This window comes from Corvus kubaryi, unplaced genomic scaffold (assembly GCF_017639235.1).
Source record: "Corvus kubaryi isolate FWS band 111438036 unplaced genomic scaffold, C.kubaryi_AGA036_p1.0 37384, whole genome shotgun sequence".
Taxonomy (NCBI): Eukaryota; Metazoa; Chordata; class Aves; order Passeriformes; family Corvidae; genus Corvus; species Corvus kubaryi.
In genome coordinates, this window is record NW_024581126.1 from 2,069,614 (window position 1) to 2,083,016 (window position 13,403).

Genomic DNA, 13,403 nt, shown 5'->3' on the forward strand with positions numbered 1-13,403 from the left:
ATGGACACCTCCTGAATCAAAATTAAAGAAAAAAAAAATAGAAGAATGCGGTGTTCTGTTGAGTGTGGAATGAAAACACACCTTTTTCACACCTAGAGCTCTTTGACAATTACAAAGGATTAAGCTACAACTTGAGTTAAGTCATTACTATTCCAGACTGATATTCTAATGACGCAGGTGTCCCTATCACGCACATTTCCAACATTTCTAGTGAGGTCTGGCTGCCAGGCTTGGGGATCCCAGCCCCACTTGCCACAGGTGTTGCCACAGTCCTGCATCTCCATGGCCTCCTGCAGGATCATCAGGCTGGGGAGTTCCTCCAGAAAGCCGTGACCTTCCTCTGCCTCCAGACTCTCTAGCTGACCTCCATCTTTTTGAGGATAAACACAATAAATTTAAAGAGCCCACAGAAACTGACGCTGTCCAGGAATTCACAGCCTTGCGATCGATCCATGGATAGAGAGCAATCTATGGAAAAGCTACTGTGCTTGGATTTGCCAGCCAATCTCTGTAGCTGTAATTATTGGCAGGTGGTAGAAGCTGAGAGGATAAGAAATGCCTGAAGAGAAATCCACAAATTAATAATAAATAACCAGCTGATGTAACCCCACTGCCTTGAATAACCCAACTGCACAGACTTTAGAGTAGAGAAAAAAAACCCACTTTTTTTTATATAATAAAAATGTAATTTTGTTGACATTTTCTTAGTGCTTGCTGCCCTACATTTGTACCCATTTTACTCTTCATATCCCCAAAGTTTTGCTTTAATTAAAGTATTTTAAGTAAACAAAATCTCGAATTTCCATCAAAATATGGAAAAGAGAACTAGGATGTTTCACTGTGGTATGTTGCAAGTTGTCTTGTCATCAGTTTTGTATTTGTCTTGGAAGCAATTATTCAGAAGTAATGAAACTCTTACATTTTGGCAAAGAAAATGAGATTGTTTGCAAAATGATGGAGTGTCAAAATGTTACACTGTCAGGAGAAGTTAAGGGGAAGGGCACCAAAGCTCCTGCTTGGAGCTGATGAAAATCCCTTAGGTCAAGTGTGGTTAGACATAATCACTGACAAAACTTGGTATAAAGTCTTTCTCCTGAAGCTTCTTCTCCAATTTCTGTTATTAGTACAATTATAGGATTCCAGCTTCCATTTGAAGTAGAATGGCTCCTTCTCTACGTGCTTAAAACTTGCTCCAGTGAAGCCAAAGTGGTTTCTATATTAACTTCAATTTAATTTGGATTGTGGCCTAAATTAAAACATGCAAAAATAGCAAACAACTCTCCTTTTCTCCACATCCACTTTCTACACTGGTATTAAACCTGGGGGTGAGTGTTTGACTCAATCGCTGTTCCCTATGGAAGTACTGTTCTCCAAAAAGTCCAATAGCATGATTTTAAAAGGTTGATACTGTCATTCAGATACTGACAGCCTTACTGATACTCTGAAGTTGTTAAAAATTAATCCTTTGCTTTACATCCATTTGTTCCTGCAATGTAAAAATGAATGCTCATGCAGAATAAAGTAATTAAATGACAACACACAGAACCCTGTGGTATGAAACCACTGCTAAGTTAAAACCTTTTACTGTGCACCTACAAAAGATTAAAAACGTTTCCTCACTTCAAGAACAGAAAGTGGGACATCGCTCAAAAAGGCAGAATTAAAGATAGAATTTGATTAGAAGTCTTTCTCAACCAAGGGGACTTAAAACTACATGTTTGAAAGGTAACATCCATTAAAAAGTAATGAAAGCTTTCAGCAAAAGTTTTAAGTATGATCTGAATGCCTTTGGAATAAAAGAGAGATTAGTAGGATCTAGAGAGCCATGTAAGTTATCCCATGTGGTCCTGCCACTTTTTGGTAACCAACATGATTAGCATCTATTCCATACTGGAAGTTATTTCTAGAAGTTTTATTACTATTTTTATTTTAGGTGTGCCAAATAACATTAGAAACTACTACTGTGCAGATCACTTAGCACTTTGTGATAACAATATGATTCCGTTCAGCTACACAAATTGCTGTGTTATCTGACATCCAAATCAGAGTCAGAGTCAATGAACTGTGGGAATGAAGAACACCTGGTTTGGGCCAGAGCTTAATTTCACTCATTTCATACTGCTGCTGCTTGGCATTCATTCCATTGTTTTAGAACAGAGAACATTTAATTCCTTCCACAACACTCCTCACACTGTCTGAATGCCTTTCTATCCACAGTGGATTCATTTTCACAAGACTCTTAAAAAGTAGAAAAACCAACATTATCTTCAGTTCCCAGAGGATGAATTGAATGTCTTCTGCAGACAAACCTACGTATCTGAGTTCTAAGATAGCATCTTCCCCTGCAGGATCATCCTTCCCCTCAAAAATAATTTGTTATTAAAGGAGAAAGAGATAAGGTGAGCATAAAAAAGTGTATTGCACATTTCTGTGGGGAACCAAATGCTATAAAAATTAGAATGATGTAGAGCTTTGGAGGGATAGTTGGGTGCTCTCAAAATCTGATCAGTCTTTTTGATTGCTATAAATTGTCCTCATTCCACCTCCACTGTGTGCAGACAAAAAGAAATCACAAAGAAGAATAAAAACCTAATCTTGAGTTTAAAGTATTATCTAATGCAAAATACCTGATTAATTAATACTCAACAAATTATGGACTTCCATGGTATATTACTCAAAGCATGGCATGTTTTCTTGTGTTGATAAAATCTGTAGAAATCTTGCCTACCTCGGTTTTGCAGATGTATTTGAATGAAAAGGGACACTGATGTAGGCACATTACTGAAATTTGTAAAAACCTTAAAAGAAAAAGAAAGTAGTTGTCTTTTCTGTGATAAAATATTTTTGTGATAAAAGCAGTGCTAAGATGCAGTTCAACATGCAGAGATGTTTTTAGGAAAGTATGTACAAAAGCTGGTTTTTTCCAGTTCTTAAGAAAGAGCACTTTTGAAAAGGCTAAGCTTTTAGTCACAAATTGCTTCATTTGAGAGGGAAAAAAGCCCATAATTAAAGACAAAGGCTTATTTTTATCATTTCATGACAACTAAATTCTGTTTAAATCTATGAGTGACTTAGATTCAGGCAGATTATACTTAAAGCCACTAGCACAGGTTTAGAATTATCTTAAAAAACAGCAAATATGCATTTCAGCCAGTGGAATTATACCAGGATTGTGTTTGCCCATTTGACTTCTCTATGTTTATGACAGCAATTTTGTGGCAGCTGAGAAAGCCACACATATTATAAGATAAATAAACATGCCTGAATGGAATTCATTATTTGATCATAGTACCTACAAATTCAATACTTCTCTGTACAAATAGCCATTTCTTTAATTAAAAAGGTCTTATTTATTTCCTTTGAAAAATAGGTAATGTCATTTCAGGGAATACAAAATCTGAGTTTTTCAGTTCACCAATTATGAAAGTCTGAGGGAATTTCCAGGCTTTTAATAATAACCAATCAATTACTAAACACAATTTTGGGCTTGAGATAGATACAGAAATACTGCTGGGGTGAAACTGAATAAAAACAGAAGGAGAGCTGGGCATTTAAATCTATTTCTGAATTGTTACTGCCTGAAAACATCCCTGCTTCGGGAGAGCAAATAAGCCAGCACCTCAGACAGTCCCAGTTTAACTGCTGTGCTGTACAGGAAAGCTTTCCTGAATTGGATACTTAGCAATTTTGTATTCACTTTTACAAAGAAAAACCTCTCTGTCAGATAATCAGGCTGAGAATTTTCCCCAAATGTGGGTATTGTCCACATTTCCCAGAAAATACGGAAATACGTGTTAAAGCTTCACCATTTCAGGATTTCGGGATGGTGACTGCGCAGATGTTAGCTGACACTGTGTGTTTTGAAATAAGCTTTCTAAGGGTATTACAGGAATTTTAATTCTAAATTACTAGGATGGGATGCAAAAAGAAGTGTGTTCATTGTTAATCTGACTACAGATCCCAAAAGCACTGATTCACTTTGCATTAACAACCTTCTGCATTACCTGTCCCACAGGGCTTCCTTTCACTGAGGTGGAGGTTTCAGGAGGTGAATGTAGGCTGAAATTGATAACAGAGCTGTTGCTACTGGCAACATTGAAAATCAGATGCGCTGGTTTATTTCCATGAAGGTGCAGTTACATAATCTGGGGTGTTCCCACTAAAGCAATAATTCATGTTTTCTGGAGTATAAAGCTTAGCAGTGTGTGTTAATGAGCCCTAGGTATGCTCTGAAGATCTGAGCTCTCATTTTCTCTGCCTGAGCAGATTCCTTACAAAACAGTCTCCCTCAGGAATCCACTTCTTGATTGCACGATGATTTTCTACTGCACATTTTGCTTCATTCTACATTGAATGCTTTGCTGTCTCTAGGACCACGAAAACATTCTGAGATCCTAAATTACTTCGCCAAACCCAAGGGAAAATCTATTTACTACAGTTCACCATGGCTACTTTTTAAAGTAGGGGATCAAACTAGATTTTGGAGCTGACCTTAAGTGGTGCAACTCCTACTCTCTGCTTAATAGGTTTATCCAACACACACCCTTTTGACCTCCTCCTGTCTTAAATTTCCCAGTTCCATCGATCCTTTAGCCTAACCCAGCCTTTGAACCTAAGTGCTACAAAGCTACTGCTATTTTAAACTCTCAAAAGTTTGGACACCAGAAAACAAATGGGGAGAAAACTCCAGACAGCAATCCAACAGATTCTGTGTGCAATAAAGCAGCTGTTATGCAACTGAGTGGCAAAACAAAACCTGCATTCACTGGAGATAATGATAAAACTGGTTTAAATCACTAGGTTCACTCATCAGATTCATATTCACGTAACTACAGCATTTTTTGCTCAGGCTCCTGGAAATAGTTTCAAAACAGTCAAGGATGAAAGCATTGAGACAGGCTCTTGGGCATGCTAGGAATAAGTGAGTCTCAACTGCTTAAATATCAGCAGGAAACCTCAGGAGAAGGCTGGGTCTGGTCTGAGAAACAGCCCAGGGAATGGGGGCACAGAACAATTCTGTCATCTGGTAAATGCTGGCAGTGAGACTCCAGGTGTCACAATTATTCTTCCTGATGCTTTGCTTACACATTAGCCAAATGTGGGAGCCTGAACAGAGGAGAAATAATTATTTGGATAATAGCAAGGGATTTAAATAAGAGCAGCATATTAGCTCAGAGGGTGAGCTTTCCTGACCCTTGATAGCACTTTGACAAATCAATGCAGGGGATTTTTTCCATTCAAGATGCACAATAAAATTTTCTCAATGTGCTTTAGCTGCTGTACAGAGGCAATCACAACAGCTTAATTTCCCTTCAGTAAAGGTATCGTGTCTAAGCCACCCTTTACCATTTCTTCTGAAAAACCCCCAAATCAAACTCACCAAAACATCTGACCAGAAATACAGCTTTTTAACAAATTGAGGAATTGAGGATCCTACCATGAATTATATTTTCTGTAATCTGGAAAGCAGTATTCCTTTAGGGAAATCAACTTAACATCCCTTCCCATGCCCAACACGTTCAGCAATGCGGTGACAGGACACTGCCATGTGGGCCCTTCCTCTGGCACACTACAGCCTCATGGTTTATGCTTTGACATTAACCTGCCTCAGAGTTTAATGACCAAAACACCTGTGTCTGGGATTTGGGATAAAGTCATCTCAATCTCTTCCAGGACTTAGGAGAGCAGGGTTTTAAGAGGAATGTCAGAGATTTCTCCAAGAAGTGGAGGCGTTGCCGTTTTTCCCGTCAGCGGCTCCCTTTACCACCTCCTTTCCTTGCAACTCCTTTCCCCTTGAAAAGCAGCTCAGTCAGCACTGTGTGACTCCAAGGACTTTCTCTGCACAGAGAGCAGCTCCAGTCTGACAGCCCTGATTCTGCTTGTGGACTTTAATTCTGCCTCAGCTTTGCTTCTGCACCCCTGTAAGTGCAGACAGACAGAGAGGAGACTGCACTGCCCATCTTGCAGGCACGATTGGCTTTTAGGGGAGTGGAGAGCCTTTGTTTTTCTCTGGTAAGGAACTCTCCTGTCCTGTTTCCCACTGAGGATTTGCAAGGGGGTCTTTTCTGGACCCCATGGCTCAGTGGAAGCCTCTCCCTGACAGTTTTGTCTGACCCCATCCTTAGTGCAGTAAACACTCAGGTGGACCTTGTTAAACCACTGGAGCAATTTCTCATTGAACCCTGTTAATATTCTTGCTTCTCTCTTGCAAGAAGTGCATCTCCCCATCCACAGCATTGGGGGCAAATCCAGAAACTGAGACTGACCCTGAAAATTTCCTTGCTACTTAGAAATTTCAATGGTCTGGGTGTAGGTAATGTTGTCATCCATCTCTGAGGGTCCACTCTTGCTTTCCAGCAGTTAAACAGCAGGGAAATGGTATTTTATTGAGGGTTTGTTTGGTTTTTGGGTGTTTTTTTTGTTTGTTTGCTTGTTTTTGTAAGCTATTTAGCACTAACTGTTCCCCCAGAACAGTGTAGGAAGTGAGATGAACATTATCTCCCTACCTGGTGCCCACAATACTTGTTGCTTCAAGAGCTTCAAGTATCTTTACATCAGTTAATATGACTACACTTTACATGTGCCACTGAATAATTAACATTAAAAGAGGAATTACATAATACTTACCGCATTAAAAACAGTAGGAGATGCTACTAGAGTGACATCTGCACTTGATATAATTAATATACTAGGGAAGAGCTAACAATTCCTCTGTAGAAAGTACCATTTGGGTTTCTATTTGCTTGTTTGGAAAAGCACCAACAGAAGAGGAAACGAAGAGTTAAACCCTGTAGCCACAATGCCGCAGGTCATCCTGTAGTAACCAGATGTAAATGGTTGACGTTGTCTCTGTAATAAGCCAGACATGAACAAAGGTGTTTGTCTTAAGGAACATCCCTAAAGTGCTCTGGAAAAACCCAGGGACATCAAATTGGTGAGTGCAGCTCTCATGTAGTTATTTTATTATCAGAATAGTTCTGAGTTAAGGATCATGAACAGAGGCATGCATTCTAAAAGAAGGTATTTGCCATATTGCACTGTACTCACAATGTTAACTCTAAAAATAAGAATTTAGTGAGAAACAATCACGGCAGTAAAGTCAGGATAAACTAAGTATTTTGGTTTTAGCTGTGAGATACCACTGACTGGTAAGGACACACCTTAAGGCTGTTGCCTCAGTGCACTGCTAAAAATGCTTATTGTGAGGTGCATCCTTTGTTATTTAATGTGGTTGTTTTGAAATTGTGTGTACACTGACCTGTTTATAGGCTTATCTCTAAAGCTGATGTTCTGAAGTTAGGCTTAAATTTTAGAGCTTAGCTGCTAGCCATGTTATCATGACACAATGCATTCTTATGCCATGAAACAGGCATTTTGAATATTCCATGGCAGGTTCAGTCCCCAAAAAAAGTCACAGTAATTGCATATTTAATAGACCCCTGGTAGTTCTCATTCCCTTAGTAAAGTGCATATTTCTGTTGTGATCATCTCAATTGTATTCCTTTAGGTCTCTAATAAACTCGTTTTTAGTAACTCTGTGATCAGGATTGTACAGTATTAGATTTGTGCTCAATTCTCTTAAATCAGGGCTACTATCTACAGATATTTCTTTTCCCTCATTTTTTATTTTCTCTCCCTCGAGTCCACTCTGACACCAGGCTCCTGCTGGGGGATTTCCAGAAGAACTCTGAAAACCACCATCATTCACCACTTTATTTGTACAAAAGCACCAGACCAGACTGGTACCCACTGAAGTCCTAGTTCCACGTGTTAGACCACTTTATTAAAATGCTTTGCTATCTCTTAAAATAAAACTAGGTTGTTTTTCTTTTTATTAATCTCTAAAGAGATTAGAACAGCCCCGTTATTGAAGGGCAAACTTCCAAAGTGGTTAATAATTGGAGCAGCAAAGCAGGGTAAATGCCACATCTTCTTACCAAGCCAGTGCTTGGACTCTGTCCATTGGAGTAACTTTAAGAATACATCATCCTGTGGCTAATCAGAAAAAATGTTTTCAGCATTCATGTTTCTAAGGCAAAAGCACCCAAAATTCACAGGGTTGTCCCTTCTTGCCTTCTCCTGACACTGCAGCTGCACACTGAAATAAACCGATGGAAATGTTTGCTCACAACAGAATTGCTGGGTTGCTGCACCACTGCAAATGGTGAGAGTCTATTAAACATGCAATTACTGCTGCATTCTCTCAAGTCTGATGAACCAATTAATAGCACTTTGTATTTCATGGCACCTTGCCTCAAAGAATGTTAAAATGCTTTTAAATAACAGAGCTCTAGAGCTCTCCTGTAAATCCTTTGCACCATAGTGCACAGAAAGTACAGAAAAGTTAGCAGACCAAATAAACCACTTACAGTTCAGAAAGTTTTTTTTCCAAGCCCCCTGACAGAGCTGTCTGTCTGACTGCCAAGGCTCCAGCACTGACCTCAGCACCACGATGACACTACAGGCCTTGCCAGAGTAAGCCTGACAATGACACTCTCCCTGCTCTGATGTAATAACTCCGAAGTGACACCAGGTAATCCACAAATGAAGGTGGGGGCACCAAACTTTCTCTCCTACACTGAATGATGTGTTGTTCCACTTTCTGAAAACCAAAGCAGCTACATGCAAACACGGCACCATCCATAATCAATTTAAATTTGTGGTTAAAACATTGATTAATCCCGTGAGCACGATCCAGCTGTCTGAGAAACATTAACTACATTAATTTTGTGCAAACTAACAAACAGATAGGATAATCTATGGCTCAAACCACACTTTTCACAAAGCCAAAACCCATGTTAAAGCCACCTAAAAGGCAAACTGTAAACCAGACCCTGAGCAGGCACAGCTTTGAAGAACAAGTGGATCTCCTTTGATATGCACCTGGCTGTAACTGGCTTATAAATGAGGACACTTGTCTAAGGAAGGGAGGTGAAAATTTTGAGCAATTCCTTTCCCCTAATTCCATCCACAAAGCTGGACACCTGCTATCTCTCATCCTGTTTTGATTCACTGCATTATTATCTATGCTTGGAAAAAAAAAAAAATCAACCTTCAGAAAAAATCCTTTCCAACGATTAATTCACCCTCATCCATCTCTACCCGAGTCAGAAAACAAGTGACCTTTAGCCACTCCATTCAGTCTTGACAGTCATAATGTCAAAACTAAGTTTTCTGCACACCAATAGACTTCGTACAGTGCTATTTGCTGTGCCAAAACCCAAACAGAGGACAGAACATTTCACAGGAACTATGCAAATGAAATAAAAGAGAAGATAGAAAATGATCTAGAAAGAAATCCTACAGTCAGGAAAAAAGAAAATCCAGTCTCCAGTAAGATCTATTCTGATAGTCAGGAAAATCTACATAATATTTTCAAAGTCTGGGGACTTAGATCTTGTACTCTCTGCTGATGAACAGTTCCTGCTGTCTTACACGGTCTTTCTCCCCCACCACCCAGCTGATTAATGAGTTAAACACAGTCAATGTTCAAACTTTAGAATTACCTGAAATTTTAAGCATTATCTGTTCCTGTAGACTTTCCTCCTGTCAGACAAACATTTGTGAAAACTCTGGGAGCAAAACCCACTTCTACTGAGCCACGGTTTAATGCTCTGAACCACCCAGCTACAATTTCTCCAAAATGTCCTGCTCATTTTAGAAATGAAAGCAAATTTCTTTCTCAAAGATCTGAAAAGATCCCAATTGCTCACAGGCTTACACCTTATCAATTATTCATTTTCTGAGTCAGAAGTGCTCTATACAACAGGCAAGAACATTTGAAAGGGCAGATATTGTTCACGAATAATGTTAGTTTAGTTCTGAAATAACTGAACTATACAAAAGTTATGACTCTTTTTGAAGAAGGTACTACTTGCCGTAAGCATGACCAGGTGAATCCAAATTTAACACTTTGTAAGATATGATCAGAGTTCTGAAGTAATTAGAGTTTTTTTATTTTCCACCTGTTTTACATGTAGTTCTTTGTACCTTTTCCAGGGGCAGGGACTGCTCTGAATGCCTCTCTCTCCCTGACCAGTCCCAATTGTATCAGTCCTTCTCAAAGACTTCTCTTAATCACTGCTTCCTATGGCTCCACAAGAACTTACACATTAAAGCCTTAAGCATTTACAGTTTCTTTTTCTACTTTCAGGTCCACATTTCTCCTGCTTTGTTCTGCACAACTCTTCTACTATAAATCATAGAGCATTATTGGTCCCATGTGGCTGCATGCCTTTCATTTTTGTGAACTAAAATCCAACCATCTTATTGACTGCAGCTGCTTTTAAATACACTTTGGTGTCAGCAGTGATTTACTTTTTAATTATATTATTTTATTTTAGATGAGTGGTCCTATTGTTTTTTTAACAGCTGCTTTAAAGGCAGTGCTCAAGTAAATGAAACCTCAGCATCAGAGCAAGGAAAACAAGCTAGTTCACAATTCCTTAACGAAAGAATTTCCTACAATAACATTCTTGACGAAAATATCACCACACTTCCCAAATGTTTTACATTTCAGTGCGATGATAAAGGGCGTCATTTCCTTGAAGTATGTCCTAGCTGAGCATTCTTGGGAGATTCTTGCTAAAAAAGACCAGCAGGGACTGTACAAAAATAAGATTATTTCTGTCTCCCTTCCAAAAGCCTGGGAGACTGTTTTACCAGTTTTCTATTTCAGTTGCAAAGACAAGTTCTGAATCAAACGCTCACCTAAATTAAAGACTAGGGATTCGATCTGAGGAGAAGGTCCATTTTTGCCCTCTGATATATGTATGCAATTTGTCTGCAGCAGCACATTTATACTGCATCTGGGGAAATATTGAGCATATAGGTAAGCTGGTATTTCTCCAGGGAGAGATTATAATCAGTAAAAACAAAAACATCACAATCCATTGCAAAAATGCACTCTAGGCAATGGAAATGGGAAGCGAGAATGCATTTGTGATCGTGGAAGGTACAAGTTTATCCATGTTCTGTGGAGTTGATTTTAAGAAATATTTCATGAAAAGAATAACCTGGGAATGCACTGTATATTGTTTCTTTCACACATGCATGAAGCATCAGCTATTAAAAATATTTATTTAATCCTATTAAACATGTGATGCACTTTCACGACATGGAAACTTTATGACCACAAATGATAAAATTGCCCACCAGTTCAAGACCAGGTAATTGCTTTCAATTTCTACTCTACTGGACTGTTCATCTGGCTGAATGGAGAACAAGGGATTGTACATTTTTGTAACTTTTTCTTTTTTAACTTAATATATAGAGTTGAAAAGTAGACAAATAAAATCTGTGGTCACTGTTTCTTCTGATTCTGTGTATCTGCCAAAAGCCCCCAGTGCAGTGCAAGGATAGTTTCGTAGTGGGCTGTGATATTTTTTAATTTTTTTCCAACTCCTTTTGTCATTTTGAAGGTCTTTCTCTGCTCCTCACAGCATTCGTCTTCAAAAGAACAGAGAGGAGGGGACACAGGGAAGGAGCAGAAGTTTTAGGCTAATGAGTAAACAACAACGAAATAGTTGCTGTGAGGGTCTTCACATGACTTTGAATCTGAGCCTTGTTTATTCAGCACTAGAAATATGTTTGGTTGCTGAAAAATATGTTAGGATCAGCCAAAGCCATTTTCCATGGAGCAGCTTTCAGCCTTTGTCCTAACTCTGAAGTAAGGGCCAGGAAGAACCCAAAGTGGTGACCCCTGTGAGGCCACCCCAAGAAATCATTAACCACCAGTGTCTCCATCTGCCCATTAGACAGACATGACTGCAGCTGGAACTGAGCTGTGACAGTCTTCCCCTCACTCTTCCACAGATGTTCAGACTGCAGGTGCCCTCCAGCTCTGCAGTAGTCACATTCAGAACAGCAATGATCTGGCTATCAGAGTTTCCTGACCACTTCCAAAGGGCACCTTTCCATTCTTCAGCCATGGACTGACAGTGGAAAACAAGCCTCAGATAAATGCTAACCATGTGCTCCACTCTATTTCGGGTCAAACCCTTGCTTTCAGATGTAAATATTTATCTGCTGAAACGAAAAGCTTTACCAGCATTTCTGAGGATAGAATCTAACTTTTGTTATTAAACTCAAGAGGTCAAGCATTTGTTCCTGCTGTGATCCCTTGCTAGGCTTGAGCAGGGAGTTCTTACAGAATTCATTAGCTCTGCATGTTTGGGTTTTGCATCTGTTTGCTTACCTAGGCAAACAAGGGGAGATAAATTTAGGAGCTCCATCATTCTGCAGCCCACAGAAGGCTTCATGAATGCACAGTGCCAGCATTTCAGAATCTAGATCACCTACATACCACTTAATTCCATTATCTTAACAACAACAGTAGCTCTGATGTGTCATGGGAACCTCTAGGGCCTAGAAATTACTTATGAATTATGTGAAGCATAATCATTAAAAAAAAATTTCAAACGTCATGATTTCTCATTCTATTTCATGAACATGCTAGGGAAACAAAAAAGACATTCAGCAAGTTTTCATGTCAATGTTCACAGATTTTTATGCCAGAACAACACATTGAAGGTGAAGAAAGAGCTTTGTGTGTATTGCAGTGAATACAGAATTTCAGTCGCACGGATTTGATGAACACCATAATGTGGGGTTGTATTAAGTGAGACAAACACATCAACAAAATGTCATGGAATTTTTTGTTAGTAACGACACAAAGTCAAAGACAGGATCCATCTCTGTGCTTGGAAAGTTCCTGGAATGTTTTGGGCTCCAAGCCTAAGAAAATAAAATGGATGTGTTGAGCAGCTCACAAGTGTTTGCAAGTTTTTTGCTTTTAGATGGTCAGATTCCACATCATGGTCACCCGTGGTATTTCGAGTTCAAAGAACCATCTAGGTAGATGTATGAAATGGAAATATATTTGCAATCATTATGGTTAAAAGAACTATGGCAGATTCCTGAAAATCACATCCTTTTCTCCCTTTTATTAGGCTACATCTGGATTTTCTGAGCAGCTTCAAAAATGATTTCATTTAGAGAGGAAAAGAAGGAAAAGGAAACAAGAATCAGAGAGGCATTGAGGTTATTGCTGACATCTGTCTCAGAAAATTTTAAAAGGGAGTGAAATAGTGGATCCATTTAGTTCAAAGTGATACCTGGGAAATATATTGCTATGGATTTCTGTGAGTCAAAAAGGACCATTCTAGAAATAGACTGGGAAAAGGGCACAATAGTCTTCAGCCTCTCAACTGGAGAGCCATTTGCAGGGGGACATGCTGTCATCTATTAGTCTAACTTCCAGATCTCACAGAAGAAAACTAAATGCCCTGAAGAGACATCTAACAGGAATCACTGTTACATTCACTTAGAAATTTATGTTTGCTTGTATTTTAACATAAGGCCCCTGGATGCACCTTTGCTCTCCTGAGAAGCAAGAGGCCCAT

The 13,403-nt window shown here is 39.1% G+C and overlaps 1 protein-coding gene and 1 long non-coding RNA gene across 4 annotated transcripts in view; one reads left to right on the forward strand and one right to left on the reverse strand.

The window, feature by feature from the left end:
- The window catches only part of LOC121668089, a 69,154-nt gene that overhangs the window by 48,324 nt on the left and 7,427 nt on the right, over positions 1-13,403 (forward strand). For all 3 annotated transcript variants that reach the window (XR_006017248.1, XR_006017247.1, XR_006017249.1), the window contains one exon: positions 2,218-2,399. This is a non-coding gene — a long non-coding RNA (uncharacterized LOC121668089). The remainder of the gene's footprint in view (positions 1-2,217; positions 2,400-13,403) is intronic.
- Positions 1-13,403, reverse strand: part of SPON1 (spondin 1) — a 175,505-nt gene that overhangs the window by 33,145 nt on the left and 128,957 nt on the right. The gene's annotated exons all lie outside the window — the stretch shown is intronic.